The 18,443-nt window shown below is 35.0% G+C and overlaps 1 protein-coding gene across 1 annotated transcript in view; it reads right to left on the bottom strand.

The window, feature by feature from the left end:
- Positions 1-18,443, bottom strand: part of MALRD1 (MAM and LDL receptor class A domain containing 1) — a gene marked incomplete at its 5' end in the record, with an annotated part of 744,051 nt that overhangs the window by 393,073 nt on the left and 332,535 nt on the right. The window lies entirely within an intron of this gene.

Below are 18,443 nucleotides of genomic sequence, written 5' to 3'. Positions count from 1 at the left end.
AGAAACCTGTAAAAAAATAAGGTGAACTTTTATCTTTCCCTTCTACTGAAACAGCATATATTTTAGCAATGATTTAATTTTCTCCAAAAAGTGTAAATTCACATTTTCTAAGAATCTCAATCTTTAAAAGACCACTTGAAAACATTCATTTGGCCAGAGGACTTATTTCACAAGAGTATTGATTTTTTTAATCATTAATGATCTTACTATAGATTATTCATGAAGAATATAATGACAAAGAAAAATTGATGGTCTGACTGGTAATCCCAGACTTGAGAAACCTGATGATTTTTTTAAAAACTAGACCAGTCTTGTCTTCATTATACATAACCTACTTATACAGATAAAATTCAAATTATTTATTTTCTAATAAAATAATATGTAGAGAGAGTTTTAAAAGCTGAAAACTACTTCACGTAACTCATGTCTCATTCCACACTAAGTTTATTATTATTACTTTGGATAAATTCATTTTTACCTCTTTTATCTATTTTGTCTGCTATTTTCTATGTGTGTATAAATAAAATATTTATGCTAATCCTTGAATTTTTTAATTTTAGGTACAACCTATTGCTTTTGTCCTTTGGGAAGTAAGGACATAAGTCTTACACAACTCTCTTCTCCAACACATATACTCTATCCCCATATATCCGAAAGTTATTATAATTTTTGGTGAAATTCATATTCAGTGTTCATTATCATTACAAATTTTATATATATATATATTAGTCTTTTGAGTTAACCACATGTATATGTATTACATTTACATTTACACAATTATTAGTTTTCCTATTCTCAATTATTTGCATGTTTTCTTGAAGATATTGCTTCTGCAATTTATGCCTCCTGACCCAATCTTAGCTGACTGCCTTGTGAACCAACTCCATACCCATATCTGTGAGAATTCCCTTCGACTTTCTCATTAGGTCGTTTAGAAAATAATTACTGAGGGATGTCTGATTAGCTCAGTTGGCTAATCTTTTGCCTTTGGCTCAGGTCATGATCCCAGGGTCCTGGGAACAAGCCCCACCACATAGGGCTCCGGGCTCAGCAGGGAATGTGCTTCTCCCTCTCCCTCTGACTGCTGCTCTGCCTGTCTGTGCTCTTGTTCTCTCTCTCTCTCTCTCTCAATGTCAAATAAATAAACAAAATCTCAAAAAAAGAAAGAAAGAAAAATAATTACTGAGCTCCAATTATGTGCCAAGCAGTAAAACAAACAAACAAACAAAACAAACAAACAAAAAAAAGCAACTCTAAAAATGTCTGAAAACATGCAATAAAATTCTGTGAGGGGAAATGTAACATAAATATATAAATGAATGTGATAGATATACTATAAAAGATGCGGTAACTGTAAACAAAATATAAAAAAACAAAAGCTGGGGTGCCTGGGTGGCTCAGTCATTAAGGGGCTGCCTTTGGCTCAGGTCATGATCCCAGGGTCCTGGGATAGAGCCCCACATCATCATAGGGCTCCCTGCTCAGTGGGGAGCCTGCTTCTCCCTCTCCCACTCCCCCTGCTTGTGTTTCTCTCACTGTATCTCTCTCTCTGTCAAATAAATAAAATCTTAAAAAAAAAAAAAGTTACAGAGCAATGTTTTTGATTAATATATATGCAAAAACTCCCAACAAACACTTATCAGCTATAATCTAAAATGTAGACAGGACAATACACTCTAATCAACAGGGGTTAAATATGAGAATGCAAGGCTTGTTCAAGATTTGAAAATTGGCCAATGTAATACAGATATTAAAGAAGAAATAGCACATGATTTTCTTCATAAATCCAGAAAGAGCATTTGACAAAATTTAATATCCAATCATGATTAAATCTCTTAGAAGATCAGGAACATAAAGAAACTTCTTCAAACTGATAATGGACACGACGTTAAATTACACAACTAACATCATACTTAATGGAAAAAGACAGACTGCTTTCTTCTAAAATGAGAAGCAAGGCAAAATGTCTCTGCCCATGACCAATTTTTTTTAAGAATCTTATTTATGTATTTACTTATTTGAGAGAGAGAGAGAGAGAGAGAGCAACAGAGCACACATGCATGAGTGGGGTTTAGGGGCAGAGGGAGAAGCAGAGAGCAGGTTGCCTGACACAGGGTCGATACCAGGACCTTGGGATCATGACCTCAGCTGAAGGCAGACGTTTAACCATCTAAGCTACCACCCACGTGCCCCACCACCACTTATTTTTGGTGTTGCCCTGCTTGTCCATTCTAGCCAGCATGAAAAATAAATAAACTCTTGAAGCTGGGAAAGGAAGAATAACACTGTCTTTTATCGTGTTCCATGATTTTAAGTCCTAAAGAATTCATGAAAGATGACTATAAAAATTAATATGTGGATTTTACAAAGCTATAGATATAACATTATCACATAAAGTCAAATATAAACAATCAACCCCTGTAAAATAAGACAAAATAAAGCAGTATAACTAACAATAGCATTACAAAGTTAGAGATAACTTTTTTAAATATGGAAGACCTGCACAATAAAGCTACAAAGCAGGACTGAGAGAAATTAAAGAATACTTGAATAATTGCAGAGATATGTCATGTCCATGGATAGGAAGTCTTAGTATTACTCATATATCAATTCATCCTAAATCGACAGATACAATACTATCACAACCAACAACCAATATCCCAGCAGACCCAAACATTTATATAAAAATATGTAGGGGCACCTGGGTGGCTCAGTGGGTTAAGCCACTGCCTTCAGCTCGGGTCATGGTCTCAGGGTCCTGGGATCGAGCCCCGTGTCCGGCTCTCTGCTCGGCAGATAGCCTGCTTCCCCCTCTGTCTCTGCCTGCCTCTCTACCTACTTGTGATCTCTCTCTGTCAAATAAATAAATACAATCTAAAAAAAATATATACGTAGGATGTAAAACAGGTAGTGAGAGTAAACAAATAAATCAATAGAAGAGAACAAAGGACTAGTTTTAGTTCTACAGTTATACGATTAATTTTTGACAAAAGTTTCCAGGCAATCAATAGGTAAACAACAATAATTTCAATGAATGATGTTGGAACACCATACACGATAATAATTCATGATGAACCAGGAACCTAAATATAAAAGCTAAAGCTTTAGGGGCGCCTGGGTGGCTCAGTCAGTCAAGCATCTGCTTTGGGGTCAGGTCATGATCCCAGGGTCCCAGGATTAAGGCTAGCTTACAGGGCTCCTTGCTCAGCCCTCTCCTTCTGCAGCTCCCCCTGCTTGTGTGCTCGCTTGCGCGCACTCTCTCTGCCAAATAAATAAAATCAATCTTAACAAAACAAAACAAAACAAAGCAAAAACTAAAGCTCTAAAACTTATGAGAAATTATAGAAGGATATTTTTGTGACCTTAGATAAGGGAAGTGTCCTTATTAAGACTCAGAAAGTAGTAAGAATTATGGGAAAAAATTGATAAATTGGACATTTCCCAACGGCAGAAGACACCATTAAAGAAATAGGACACCAATATGTTGAGGGGGCAAAAACATGTAATAACCTATATATGCTGATATGTGACATCCTCAGTATTTAATAAATATCTATAACTCAATATTAAACATGCAAATGAAAAAAAAATGCTTACACAGATACTCCAAAGAGGAATATATACAGATGACCAATAAGCACAAGTAAAAGCCATCAGGCTCAAGTAAACTGAAACCACAGTGAGATATCATTTCATACCTACGAGAACTAAGATTAAAAATAACAAACAAACCAAATCTGGCAAAAAACAAACTGGCAATCTCATACGTTGCTAGTGGGATTATAAAATAATAATTTTTAATAATGTGAGACATACATCTGTCTTTTGACCAAGGAATTACAGTAACAGGTATTTATAAAAAGAAAACATATTTTCACAAAGAGATGTACACACAAATTTTCCTAGCGTCTTAATTCACAGTATCCAATAATTTGAAACAACCCATGCGTTCGAGAGAATGAGTACATGATAATATATTCACATAACAGAATATTCTTCATTGATAAAAAGATACAAATTAGTAATACACTTGACAATATAAATTTCAAAATCTTATGCTGAGCAAGAGGAGCCAGATATACCATTGATAGGAAGCTCATGACAGGCACATCTAATATATAATGATAAACATCAGAACATTGGTTGTCTCAGACTGGAGAGATGGGGGGGAAGTAGTTCTTTTTAGAGGGCAGTATTAATGAGAAGAACAAGGCAAATTTCTGGGGTGGCAGAAATGTTCTATACTTTGATGTGATTTGGGTTTTACTGCATGAACTTGTCAAAATCTATTGCACTATATACTGAAAATATGCACATTTCATGATATCTAAATTGTACTTCATTTTTAAAAGGAAAAAGAAGATGAAAAGATCCAAAATAAGTCTTACCAGAGATCCATAGAGAAAAGACTGAATGGGGGAAAAAGCAATATCAAAAGACATAATAGCTTAGAATGTTTAAGAATTCATGAAGCACATCAATCCTCAGATTCAAAAGTTCAATGAATCTCAAGCAGGATAAATAAAAAGAGGACTACCTTAATTCACACAATTTACTGGAATATCAGAGAAAAAGAGAAAATCTTAAGAGCGAAGGGGAAAAGAAACTACTTATGAAGGAATGGCAATTAGATTAAGAGCTGATTTCTTGATCTCAACAGTAGAAGCCAACATACAGTGAGAAAACGGCCATTAAAATATTTAATAGAAAGTCATGGTCAAACTAAACCTGTATGCCCAATGAAACTATCATTCAAACATTATGTTGATATTAAAGCATTTAATTAAATTAGATTCAATATTAAAATATTATCATTCAACGGACTACTTATAGTTATGTTTCAGGAAGCAAGAATGTATTTCCAGAAAAAAAGTTCAGAGAATATAAATAGAAAAAATGAGGAAGAAACCGGGTCTAAAAGTGTCAAACTTTTTCCTGTATTAAAATATTTCTAGATGAAAAGATTTCAAAGACAGAACATGCATATTCTGGCACAAAACTGTACATTAGCAATTGTGGTATTTTAAATAATACTCTGATTAAATAATTTCATTCTGGTTATCTATCCATATGTCTGTTAAAGCAATGTTCATTGGAAATTCCAAATATAGTTAAAATAATACCCCTCAGATATCCTAATTCTCAATATTTTTTCCACAAAATAAAAGAAATGGCTCATGTGGAAAAAATCCTAAAGTGAGTAAAGGACATTTTGTTGGAACAATAATACAGTTAAAAATTAAAGTTTTTTAAACTGCATCTCTCCATGACTACATAAGTAGGGTACAGCCAATTGGCATTTCAAGTGAAGCTGAAATTTCCCGACATATTAAGTTCATTGGGTCGTGAAATATATTTGATTTCACACAATCATATTTTTCTTCCAAGAGAAACATTATCTCTGTTGCTTTACTGACACTTAACCATTCAAATAGCTTATCATATGACCATTCCTGGTTTTTATGTAACTGGAATATATTTTGGGAGCACAAAAAATAAAAATAGTTTAATGTTACCTTGATAACCAAGATAATATGCTGATAATGTTATGATTTCTAACTTTGCTTATAATATAAATATTTCAGTAAGGATCAAGTTTATAGGAAACACAAACACATATATTACTTAAGAGATTACAAATGTAGTGTTCTTTTTCAAGTTCCTGAGAACCAAAATGTAAATGCAAAGGAAGATATTTAACTTTCCAAAGCATATTTTTGAGAATTATGTAATGATATCATATTACTAATCATTTAGTAAGAAATGAAATATTCATTATAAACTGGTTTATCAAGTAAATTTAAATTATTTCAGTAGTTAATCAATAAATACAGTGTAAGGAGCTACCTGAAAAATGTTTATAGAACACTGTCTTTAGTTAATTCCATTCTTGACTTTCATCATTTCCTAACACTTTATCCAAAAAGAGGTAATTTTTAGTTCCCAATTCTTTCTTATCCTCTCATATAAAAACTGGTTCTCCCTTCCTTCTTCCATGCTCAATTTTTTTTTTAACTTATATGTCCCTTTCAAACACTTTCCATCATATGCTCTGATTTTACCTGCAAGCAAATTATTCTGTATTCTCAGAATCAGAATGGCACATTTGGAAAACCCATACAACTACAAGTAATCAAAACAATAAAATCAAACTTTTTGTACCAAATGCTTGATTGATCAGGATTTAAACACAGATAATACAAATTACTCTATTTTAAACAGAATGTGATTTGATAGAGAATTATATAGAGAATATATAGAGAAATAGTTAAAGGAGGGATCTGTTGTGTGGTCCCAAAGGAATGACTCCCAGAATTGACTTCCCAAGAGGCCAACTATCAACACAGAAATCATAGAACATCTTTGTTGGTGACATCTGGAAAACTAGAGATCTCTAAGTATAACTAGAGACAAGCCAATAGCCAAATAAACATCAAAATTACACAGTATCCAACAAATGCAGCCAAACTGAATTCAACAGTACATTAAAAGGATCATTCACCATGATCAAGTGGGATTTATTCCAAGGACACAAAAGTGGTTCAATATTCTCAAATCAATCAATGTGATACATCACATTAACAAAATGAAGGATAAAAACCAAATCATTATCTCAACAGATACAGAAAAAGCACTTAACAAAATACAATATTTGTTCATGACAAAAACTCTCAACAATGTGGGTTTAGAGAAAACATACCTGAACTTGATAAAGGCCACATACAAAAAAAACACAGATAACATCATACTCAATGATGAAAACCTGAAAACTTTGTCTCAAATCAGGAAGAAGAGAAAGATGTCCACTATCACCACATTTGTTCAACATATTACTGAAAGTCCTAGCCACAGCTATCAGACAAGAAAGAAAGGAAAGGATCCAAATTGTTAAAGACAAAGAAAAACTGTCATGATTTGCAGATTTTTTATATATATATATATATATAGATATATATATATATATATATCTAAGATACAAAATCTAAAGGAACCTATCATGTTTCTTTAGATTAAAAATAAAGCAGCAGAAAAAGAAATTAAGAAAACAACCTCATTTACAATTGAACCAAAAAGAAGAAAATGCCTGGAGACAGCAAGAGATAAAAAACCTATACTCTGAAAACAGTAAGACGTTGATAAGAAAAACTGAAGATGACACAAACAAATGAAAAGATAAACCATGCTCATGGACTGGAAGAATTAGTTAGTACTATTAAAATGTCCATACTACCCAAAACAATCTACAGTTTCAATGCAATCTGTACCAAAATAACCATAGCACTTTTCACAGAACTAGAACAAATAATGCTAAAATTTATGTGGTAACACAAAATACCTCAAATAGCCAAAGCAATTTTGGGAAAAAAAGAACAAAGCTGGAGGTATCACAATCCTTGATTTCAAGAAATACTACCAAGTTATATTAATCAAAACATTACGGTACTGGCACAAAAATAAGACACAAAGATCAATGGAACAGAATAGAAAGCCTAGAAATAAAGCCACATATTTATCGTTCATTAATCTGACAAAGGAGGTAGCAATATACAATGGGGGAAAGACGGTCTCTTCAAAAAATGGTGTTGGAAAAGTGAACAGGTACATGCAAAGGAATGAAACTGGACTGCTCTCTTACACCATACACAAAAATAAACTCAAAATGGGTTAAACACCTAAATGTAATACCTAAAACCATAAAATTTCTAAAAGAAAAATGGACAGTAATCTCTCGGACAACAGCCTTAGCAACATATTTATAGATATGTTTCCTTTGGCAAGGGAAAAAAGGGGAAAATAATTACTGGAACTACACCAAAATAAAAAGCTTTTGCACACCAAATGAAACCATCAACAAACAGAAAGGCAATCTATGGAACGTGAGAAAATATTCCAATAAAGGATAATAGCCAAAACGTGTAAATAACTTATACAACTTAACAGCAAAAAAACCCCAACCTGATTAAAAAGGGGGGGACGCAGGGGACCTGAATACGCATTTTTCCAAGGAAGACATAAAAATGGTCAACAGACAAATGAAAAGATGTTCAACATCATTGATCATCAAGGAAATACAAATCAAAACCACAATGAGGTAACACCTCACACCAGTCAGAATTGCTAGTATCAAAAAGACAAGTAATAAGTGCTGGCAAGGATGTGAAGAAAAGGAACATTCATCCATTGTTGGTGAGAATGTAAGTTGACGCAGCCACCATACAAAAGAGTATGGCAGTTCATCAAAACAGTAAACATATAAATACCATGTGAACCAGTAATTCCACTGTGGGGTATTTACCCAAAGAAAACAAAAGCACTAATTTGAAAAGATAAATGCACCCTTATGTTTATTGCAGCATAATTTACAATAGCCAAAGTATGGAACAAATCAGATGCCCATTGATGGATGAATGGAGAGCTCCCTCTCTCTCACACACACACACCCACACACATACAATGGGATATTAGTCGTACAGAAGAATGAAAGTTTGTCATTTTAAGCAACATGGATGGAACTCGAGGGTGTTAGGCTAAAGTGAAATAAGTCACAGAAAGGCAAATACCACATGATTTCAGTTACACGTGGAATATAAAAAACAAAACAAATAAACAAACAGACTCATAAATACATAGAACTGGGGGTTGCCAGGGTGAGTGGGGTGATGGGCAAAATAGGTGTAAGAGGATGAAGAAGTACAAACTTCCAGTTATAAAATAAATAAGAAGATCAAAAGTATAGTATAGGAACACTGTCAATAATATTGTAACACATTGTATGGTGACATATGGTGACTACACTTAGTTGTGGTAATCACTGAGTAATGCATAGAATTGTTAAATCACTATGTTGTACACCTGCAACTAATATAACATTATATGTCAACAAAATAATGAAATTCTTGCTTTAGCATTTAAAATAAGTATTTAAAAAAATACCACTTTGCCACTAGCATCTAAAATACTATATACTCTTTCCAAAAAAACTACAAAACATTACTAAAAAATTTAAAATCATCTAAATAAATGCACTTACCCTTGACATACAGAAGGTTAATTTTTTTAAAAGATTTATTTATTTGACAGAGAGAGAACACAAACACAGGGAGTGGGAGAGGGAGAAGCAGGCTTCCTGCCAGGCAGGGAGCCCGATGCGGGGCTTAATCTTAGGACCCTGGGATCATGACCCAAGCCAAAGACAGACATTTAATGAATGAGCCACCCAGGCACCCCTAGAAGGTTAATATTTTAAAATATTAATTGCTGTGGCACCTGGGTGGCTCAATGGATGAAGCCTCTGCCTTCAGCTCAGGTCATGATCTTGGGGTCCTGGGATTGAGCCCCAAATCAGCCTCCCTGCTCAGCAGGGAGCCTGCTTCCCCCTATCTCTCTGCCTGCCTCTCTGCCTACTTGTGACCTCTCTGTGTCAAATAAATAAATAAAATCTTTAAAAAAATTTTAAAAATATTAATTGCTTTTCTATACACCCATGAAAAAAATAAATTTCAAAAACATACCTCTTATAAAACATTACAATTTTCATTAACATAAAAATATTAAATGTCTTTACCATTAAACTAGAATACATTACTGGATCTTCTAATTCATGAAAATAACATGTTCTTCCATTTATTGCAGAAGAGAAATGCTATATGCCTAACTAACTATTGAAGAGTTTTATTACAAGAAGCAGGAAAAAAACTGGCCACTGCAGAACAAATAGAGCACACCTCCAATACCGAATGAGTCCATAAAAAATGACATCTTGTTTACACAGCTGCACTTACTTTTATATAGTTAATTTGTATAATAATTACACTGCAGTAAAGCAATATGAAAGAATAAATTTTCAAAAAGAATTCACTGGTTACCTTAACAACCAAAGAAAAATTTTAAATTAATGCATCACCAATATTAGCTAATAAAAAGAAAAATGGTAGATGCGTGTATGTGGGTGTATGTATATATACATATACACACATATACATACACACACACACACACATATATATATAAAATGGATAAAATGGATTATTACTAAGGCATAAAGAAGTACAAAATCTTGGCATTTGCTGCAATGACTTAGATGGGGCTAGAGAGTATGATGCTATGTGAAATAAGTCAGTCAGAGAAACACAAACACCATATGATTTCACTCATGTGTGGAGTTTAAGAAGCAATACTAATGAGCAAAGCGATAAAAAAATGAAAGAGAGGCAAACCATACAACAAACTCTTAATTACAGAGAACAGACTGATGCTACCAGAAGGGAGGTGGGTGGTGGGATGGGTGAAACAGGTGATGGGGAGGAGGGCACTTACTGTGATGAGCACTGGGTGTTGTATGGAAGTGCTGAATCACTATATTGCAAAATGAAACTCACATTACATTGTATGAGAACTGGAATAAAAGTAAAACCTTAAAAAAAATATGTAACATTATTACTAATTTCTACTAGCACATTCTATAATTTCATAAGAAGTACTGATTTCATGAATTTAAAAGTGACACATGGGATAAATAATGTGGGAGAAGCCCACATTATATATATAAATATTTATAAAACTGCTTACTATGTTATGCTATATCCAAAACTAATTTTAAGTATTCTAAATATATTGGCTAGCAAGTTGCATTAATTTTATACAATATCCGTTGTACGATCTATAAAACTAAAAGAAAGAAATTTCATAAAATAGAGTCTATCACAGCAATACACAAATGTGGGACAGGAGAAAGTGGAAGGCGAGGCAGACACTTAGCTGCCAGAGTGAGAAAAGTTAAGTTTTCCTTGAAATATAGAAAAAAGCAGAAGGGTTCCAGAAAAAATTAACTGCATTAAAGAAGAAAAGAGAGGCCATGGAGTCAGTGATGTTACTAGTTATTACATCCATGAACAGAAGATGGGTATTTTTTCAATGGACCTAAGTGGCACACACACAACACACACACACAAAAGCAGAACTCTCAAACTTGAAGAGGCCCAGTCAGTGTCTCACTGTTCAAACCCAAACTCTCACTTGTCCAAGTGCTGGCTAACCATATCCACCACTGTGTCCCAACGAAAACTTAAGCTAAGCATAGCCCCTTCCTACACATTGTTAGTAATGTATTCCAAAGAAGCAGAAATTGGGTTTTGAAATGCTACACCCATAGCCAATTTCCATTATTTAAATAGGAAAATACACTGCATTACCTATCTACCCACGTTTTTACAACTAAGTTTTAAAAATGCAAATGAATGAGTGAAACACCAATAAAGCTATTGTATTTGTATTTATTACTGTATTTTGAGAGCCATAAATTCATTTGAGCCAGCAATGTCTGTCAGTTTGATTAGCTGGTCTTTTGAGAGTTCACTGTTGTCTTCCTAAGACTAACCTTACATGTTTACATGAACAAACTTAGAAGTGAGTCTGTCAATGAGATATTCTAAGAGATCTTCCTTTTTTTTTTCTCTTTTTTTTTTTTTTTTTTGGTCTACCACTTCAAAGCCAGCTCTCCTTGATCAAAATGTTATATTTTTCTTTCTCTTCTCTTCCATCATAATCTTTCACTTGTTTTGCTTTCCTCTCCACAGATTTCTTCAAGACTTTCTCAATTTCTAGAAGCAGTCCTTGTTCAAATTAGACAATGCATGACTACCTATGAAAGTCACTGAAGAAACACAGTCAAGACGAATGCACAATGAAATAATGGCTCACGGCGCATTTGCTGCTGTGACATCCTTCTCTTAGCCATAAAAATGCCTGAGATGAACATCCTATGTAATGCTACTGCAGGGAATTTTGAAAACATCTTTGTCTACCAATTGTATTTGGAATGCGACTTGAGATTTTCCCTGTAGAACATATTGCTTAAAGAGTACTCTAATGAGTTTTGGATGATCTAAATATATTTTCCAGTATAAATGTTAGTGCCCTCTCCCAACAACACCACAAAATAAGGAAGAAGAGATACATGGATATAAACATGCTATGGATTTGAGTATTTAAAAACAAGAGGTATTCTACTGTAACATTAACTTGGGAAACACTCTGTAAAGAGTATGCCTGCATAAACTTCTTTCCTCTTCCCTCTCTGTGTCACACCCAACCAAGTCATCCACCTCTGTGATTTTCAAGAATATTTCTTTCCTCTGCATGATTATGAATAGTAAATGAAATCAACAAATTCATTTCTTAAATTATTTTCAAGGGTAGAATTTAGGGATTCATTCAGCAATGAGGTATTTGGGGCTTTTGTGAAAGCCATTTCTTTGAAGGGAATGGGAAAGACAAAGCAGGTCTGAACTCCTGCTTTGAGCAATAAGTTGGAATATGTTGGAGAAAAAATAGCAAGTAGACAATATGCTTTCAATAAATTTCAACATACACAGTGAAACTTTGTAATTCCCTAGCAGGGAAGAGGGGTAACAAGAAAAAAAGGAAGTAACATTTTTGCTGAACTTAACTATTTGCCAGGTATTGTTTAAAACACACTGAATATTATTATCTTAACTATTTTTCAAATCACTCAGAAGTAAATTCCAATAGCCCCATTTTTGGAGACAAGGAAGATAAGAATTAGAGAGGTTAAGTAGAACAGATGACATTATACATGTAGTGGGCATTGCAAAGGTCCAAGCCCATGTCTTTAAACCTCAGACCCATGCATTTTGCACTAAGCATTTTGTACAGGGTTCACTAAATTAGAGCCAAGCACAATTGGCCAAATTTTCCTAACACAGGACTCTGCCTGAGCTGCTGTGCCAGCATTTTCATCAGTAGGTAGCAGCCTTTTAATTACTGCCAAATATTTCAGGGAAATGAGTGACCTCAAAGAGGAGCTAATCCATTTGGTCCCCATTGCCTTACATTTTCTTAAAGTAAAAGTTGATTAGCATGTGATATCCCAAAATATATTTGTTGTATAACTCATATTTGGAAATGACTCTAGGGATTTAAAACACACACACACACCCCCACACATACACCTGCTCCCTGCCTTCATTATACTCGAATTTTTATTAAATGTCTGCCAACAATGCAGAGAATATGATAGTGACTAAATTTGCATATGGACATTTAGAAGATGAATCCTGGTTGCCTTTTTCTTATTAAAATTCATTAAACAATTATTTTTATCCATCATCACTTAGCAATTAACAAAACTGCCATCAAAATAAGCTCTCAAATATAACTTCTAGAGACTTAAAAATAATTTAATATTACTTTTGCTAATAAAGCCCTGGGTCTTATTTGACTAATTAGAATCACTGATTTCAGATTCAGTTCAATTGCATCTTCCTAAATATGTATGTTTTGTCTCCTCTTGTCTTTCCTATTTTAAGCTACCCTTGATGGAATTGTTAGCCTACCCACATGAATATCAATGAAAAGCATGTGAATAAGAGTCATTTTCAAAAGTTTAATGGACGTAGCTACTGTTTATGGCACATAATGCCATTTACCCTTCTTCAATCTGTACAAGTTCCAAGTTAAGTGTTTTCGCAGGAAAGAGAAATTAGCAGCCTTTTCAAGATACGTATATACACGTTATTAATGACACATCAAAAATATTTAATTAGACTGTCAGAGAGTGATAAGATTGAGCAATTACAATGCAATGTGAAAAAATTATATGTGATCTTGGCAAGAAAAAAAAACATTTTTTTCAAAACATATGATAGAAACATATCCTTAATAAAGTACAAATAATGGAGGCTTACTCTCAAATATCTATACTACCTAAGGAAAACTGACAAAGATGCCCCAAATAAATGATAATATGAGTTGATTTTATTGAATAAATGTCTACCATGTGCCAGACATGAGACTAGGCAAATTACATAGGCAATGACCTCTTTATTCTCAGGGGCCTAAGAAATAAGATATACTCTTTCTGCTTTACAGATGAGGAAATTTTGAGTCTCAGGGCAGTTATGCAATACATAGTAGTAAGAAGGGAATCTGAGATGAGTAGCTAGTCTGCTCAAACATGGTACCTGTGCTTTCACACTTGGTGTTGGGGAAACATACCTGTACTTCTATTTAAAGAATATAACTGCAATTCTTGGATATTCATGAACTCTGCCCTAACTAATGGAACCCCACAGACAGACCTGAAAATGCTCTAGAATATTCACTTCACCTCCTGGACTGTCCACTATATGTCCACTATTCCACTGTGGTGGCCATTAGCCAGAAGAGGCTACTAAGCAACTTAAATGTAGGTAATGCAGGTAATCCCAACTGAGGTGTGTTGTGAGAATAAAATATACAAAATTTAATATATCTTATTAATATTTTATATTGCCTTTGTATTGAAATGATAATATTTTTGATATATTAGGTTAACGAAAATATATTGATTTCACTTTTTAAAAAAAAATTTTTTAAAGATTTTATTTATTTATTTGACAGACAGAGATCACAAGTAGGCAGAGAGGCAGGCAGAGAGAGAGGAGAAAGCAGGCTTTCCACGGAGCAGAGAGCCCGATGCGGGGCTCGATCCCAGGACCCTGGGATCATGACCTGAGCTGAAGGCAGAGGCTTTAACCCACTGAGCCACCCAGGCGCCCTGATTTCACTTTTTAAAACAGAACAACTAGAAAACATAAAATTACCTATGTGGCTTACATTTGCGACTCTCTTTATACTTCTGTTAGACATTCATGGTATCAGTGATGTGTTCAGGATACCACCCTCCTCCACCCCCCTGAAAATCTACAGAGAGAGAGAGAGTGAGAGCATTCCTTTTAAAATATCAGTGACTCCAACAGAGTCCTCTAAACTCAAGATGATATCATACTGTGTCAGAATAGCTTCATAGTTCAAGTCTAAACAAGGTGTAGCTTTTCATTTTTCCCAAGAGAAAGTCATATACTTTAAGTTTCTAGAGGCATAGTTACAAATACTCCAATAGTCTGTAGGAATGTTAACTCTATACACACATATTTCTCATCTGCCACATTTGAATGTGGGTATTGTAGCTAAGGGAGCCATCAAAAAATTCAAGTATTTCACCTTATTTTCCAGAGTGTTCATCAATAATATAAATAAAGACATTTGGTTGTTTTTAATTTTTTCTTCTTGGAGTCCTCCTACCACAGCCATTCCTACCAGTTATCATACTTTATGCAAAGGAATACAATATCTTCTTTTGAGCTTTTACTGTTTCCTTTGCTTTCCCTTCCTTTCTTTCTTCCTTCCTTCTTATTTGTTTCCTAAGACTAGTCAATACATTTTCAAAGCATGCTCATTTGGGGAAAAAACTGAAACAAGCCAATAACTGAGTTGGTCCCAGGTTAGCTCCTTATTTCTTTTGTAATATTATCACAGAGGCTCAGGATACTAGGTTCCTGCTTCAGCCAAATTATCCACTCACAGGACAGGCCACCTTGGCAGCCTGTGTGACACCGTCTCTCCTGTTTCATGCCCTTAGGCGTGTCCACAGTGCTTTCCTCCCCACATTCATTATTTGATCTACTGTGCTCACACATGGCAACCCTATCCAGCAAACTGAAGGAGGCTTTCCTTCCTATAAGCCCTAGGTGAGGTTCCAAACTCCTGCACATTCTATAAATAACCCTCAAATCAGATGCCCTCAGCTGGGGGTTTTCTTCATTTTTTTTTTTTTTTTGCATTCTCATTAAGTTTTGTGTATTTCTCCTGGCACTTAATTATAGCCTACCTACTATTAGAGTTACTTGAGGTGTTTTTCCTATAACCCTTTACCATACTGAATTATTCTTAAGAGCAGAGATTCTTTTATTTTCCATTCATCAAAAAGTTTAATATGGATGGCCAACAGACACATGAAAAAGTGCTCCACATCATTCAGCATCAGGGAAATACAAATCAAACCACAATGAGACCACCTCACACCAGTCAGAATGGCTAAAATTAACAAGTCAGGAAATGACAGATGCTGGCGAAGATGCAGAGAAAGGGGAACCCTCCTATACTGTCGGTGGGAATGCAAGCTGGTGCAACCACTCTGGAAAACAGCATGGAGGTTCCTCAAAAAATTGAAAATAGAGCTACCCTATGACCCAGCAGTTGCACTACTGGGTATTTACCCTAAAGATACAAACATAGTGATCTGAAGGGGCACGTGCACCAGAATGCTTATAGCAGCAATGTCTACAATAGCCAAACTATGGAAAGAACCTAGATGTCCATCAACAGATGAATGGATAAAGAAGAGGTGGTATATATGTACTCAATGGAATACTATGCAGCCATCAAAAGAAATGAAATCTTGCCATTTGCAAGGACGTGGATGGAACTTGAGGGTATTATGCTTAGCGAAATAAGTCAATCGGAGAAAGGCAACTATCATATGATCTCCCTGATATGAGGAAGTGGAGATGCAACATGGGGGGCTTGGGGGACAGGAAAAGAATAAGTGAAACAAGATGGGATTGGGAGGGAGACAAACCATAAGAGACTCTTAATCTCACAAAACAAACTGAGGGTTGCTGGGGCTAGGGGGGTAGGGAGAGGGCGGTGGGGAGGGTATGTGCTATGGTGAGTGCTGTTGATGAAGTTCTAGAACCTAGGTGAGGTTCGGTGGGCTGAGGTCCAGAGCCGATGTCCAAGAAAGAATTCTTGAGACATCTTTGGTGCAAAATGGTGGTTTATTAAAGCACGGGGACAGGACCTGTGGGCAGGAAGAGCTGCTGCCCCGGATTGTGAGGGATGGCAGGTTATGTACCCTGCGGTTGGGGGAAGGTGAGGGAAAGGGAGGTTTCAATGGAGCTTTCATATGCTAAAGAGGTCTACAAGGTTGGGGAAGGCAGGGATACCTGGGGCTTGATCAATGCTGTCTTTTGGCAAGCCATTAACATCAAGATAGTTGGGAGATTCCTGGTGGAATGTCACAATCCTGCTATCAAGCATCTTTGTTAGTGAGATTTAGGTATAGAAGAAACTTCACTTCACTTACATTTCCTTCTACCCCAGCCTCCTTCAGTTTTGTTTATGGAGGGGAGGGTGACATTAAGGCTTGAGGAACTGAGTCATTTGCCTCTGGAAATTGTGCTATTGATAATGTATCTTCTTTGTTAAACCAAGGGAGACTCCTGTCTTGCGGGATTGTGATCTCAGCAAGTTAACTATTTGTTTTGGCAGTCAGGGGTACCTGAGGAATGTCACATACATCACCGAGGGGAGCGGATGGAGAGGGGGTGCAAAGTGCCAGCTTTTGCTTTGTCCTCAGCCAGCCTCCTGCTCCCGCATCACTGTGAAGTGTGTAAACCTGGAGATTCACAGACATGTACCCCTGGGGCTAATAATACATTATATGTTTATAAAAAATTAAAAAATTATAAAAAATAAATAAATAAATAAAAGAAAAAACTTTAATATGATACTTCAAGTATCATAAGGATATACAAAGAACTCTACCATTATTAATATGTGTCCATTTGATAATATATATTTTATACCACTTTGTAGATACTTTAAAATTTTCCTTTTGGAAATGGCTTTTAACTAACTTTTATCTGAGATTTCACAATTTAAGAATCTGACATTCCCAACAAGACTGATTTGTTCTTCATGCACTCCGCTTTATAGCTGTTCATTAAAGTTTAAGTGGTTGAACATAAACCTTGCTCCCTCACTATGTAGATGCTATTAGATTATTTTTTCAAAGGCTAGACCTATACACAAGCTAGTATAGCCACCATCCAAACAGTCAACACAGAATGGAAAGCAAAGCTTTTCTCAAGGAAGTAGATGAAGTCTGATGTATTTGAAATGCTCCTGCATTACAATTTCGTGAGGACACTTATACCTAAACAGCCTTCAAATGTTCATTTGTTTTTCTCTATACTATTCCACATAGTGCTAGAAGCATGTGAGGGAAAAACTCCGTTCAACTAGCAGTCAACTGGGAAACATCTATCTAGAAACTTCCTCTTAACCAAATGAAAATACTAAATGCAATGTTCCTTATTCCATCTACCATGCTAAAAGCCAGAGCAAACATTTGTTCTTTTTAAAGCACTTTCTTGTTCACTAATTATAAAAGAAAGATATAATTTATATACCAAAGGACTAGCACTTTTGGTTTCTTCAGTAAACTCAGGGTTTAAATATTAATATGTCCTATAAATTGACTAAATCTGCTGTCCTTTCATTTTAATAACATAGACAGCATTTATTTTCATTGCATACCACTGAGAGATCACACAGATCAATGGTGCTTACTATTCCCACTTCCTACAACATTGTTACTATACACATTATATTGAACATATACATACCAATATGCTGATATAATTCCTTACACAAATTACCAAAGGAGAGTTTAAAAGAGTATATGAACATATTCAATCTCCTGAACTATTTAAATATGTAAATGCAACCGTTCAAGTCGCAATATCCACAGGTCTAAAAAGAATAAAGTAAATGGCCCATCCACAGTCATGCCTAATTAAAATCAAGTAACTCTGTTT

The sequence above is a fragment of the Martes martes genome (assembly GCF_963455335.1).
Source record: "Martes martes genome assembly, chromosome: 8".
Lineage (NCBI taxonomy): Eukaryota > Metazoa > Chordata > Mammalia > Carnivora > Mustelidae > Martes > Martes martes.
The sequence above is the reverse complement of the archived record's forward strand: the minus strand, read 5'-3'. Positions and strand labels throughout refer to the sequence as shown.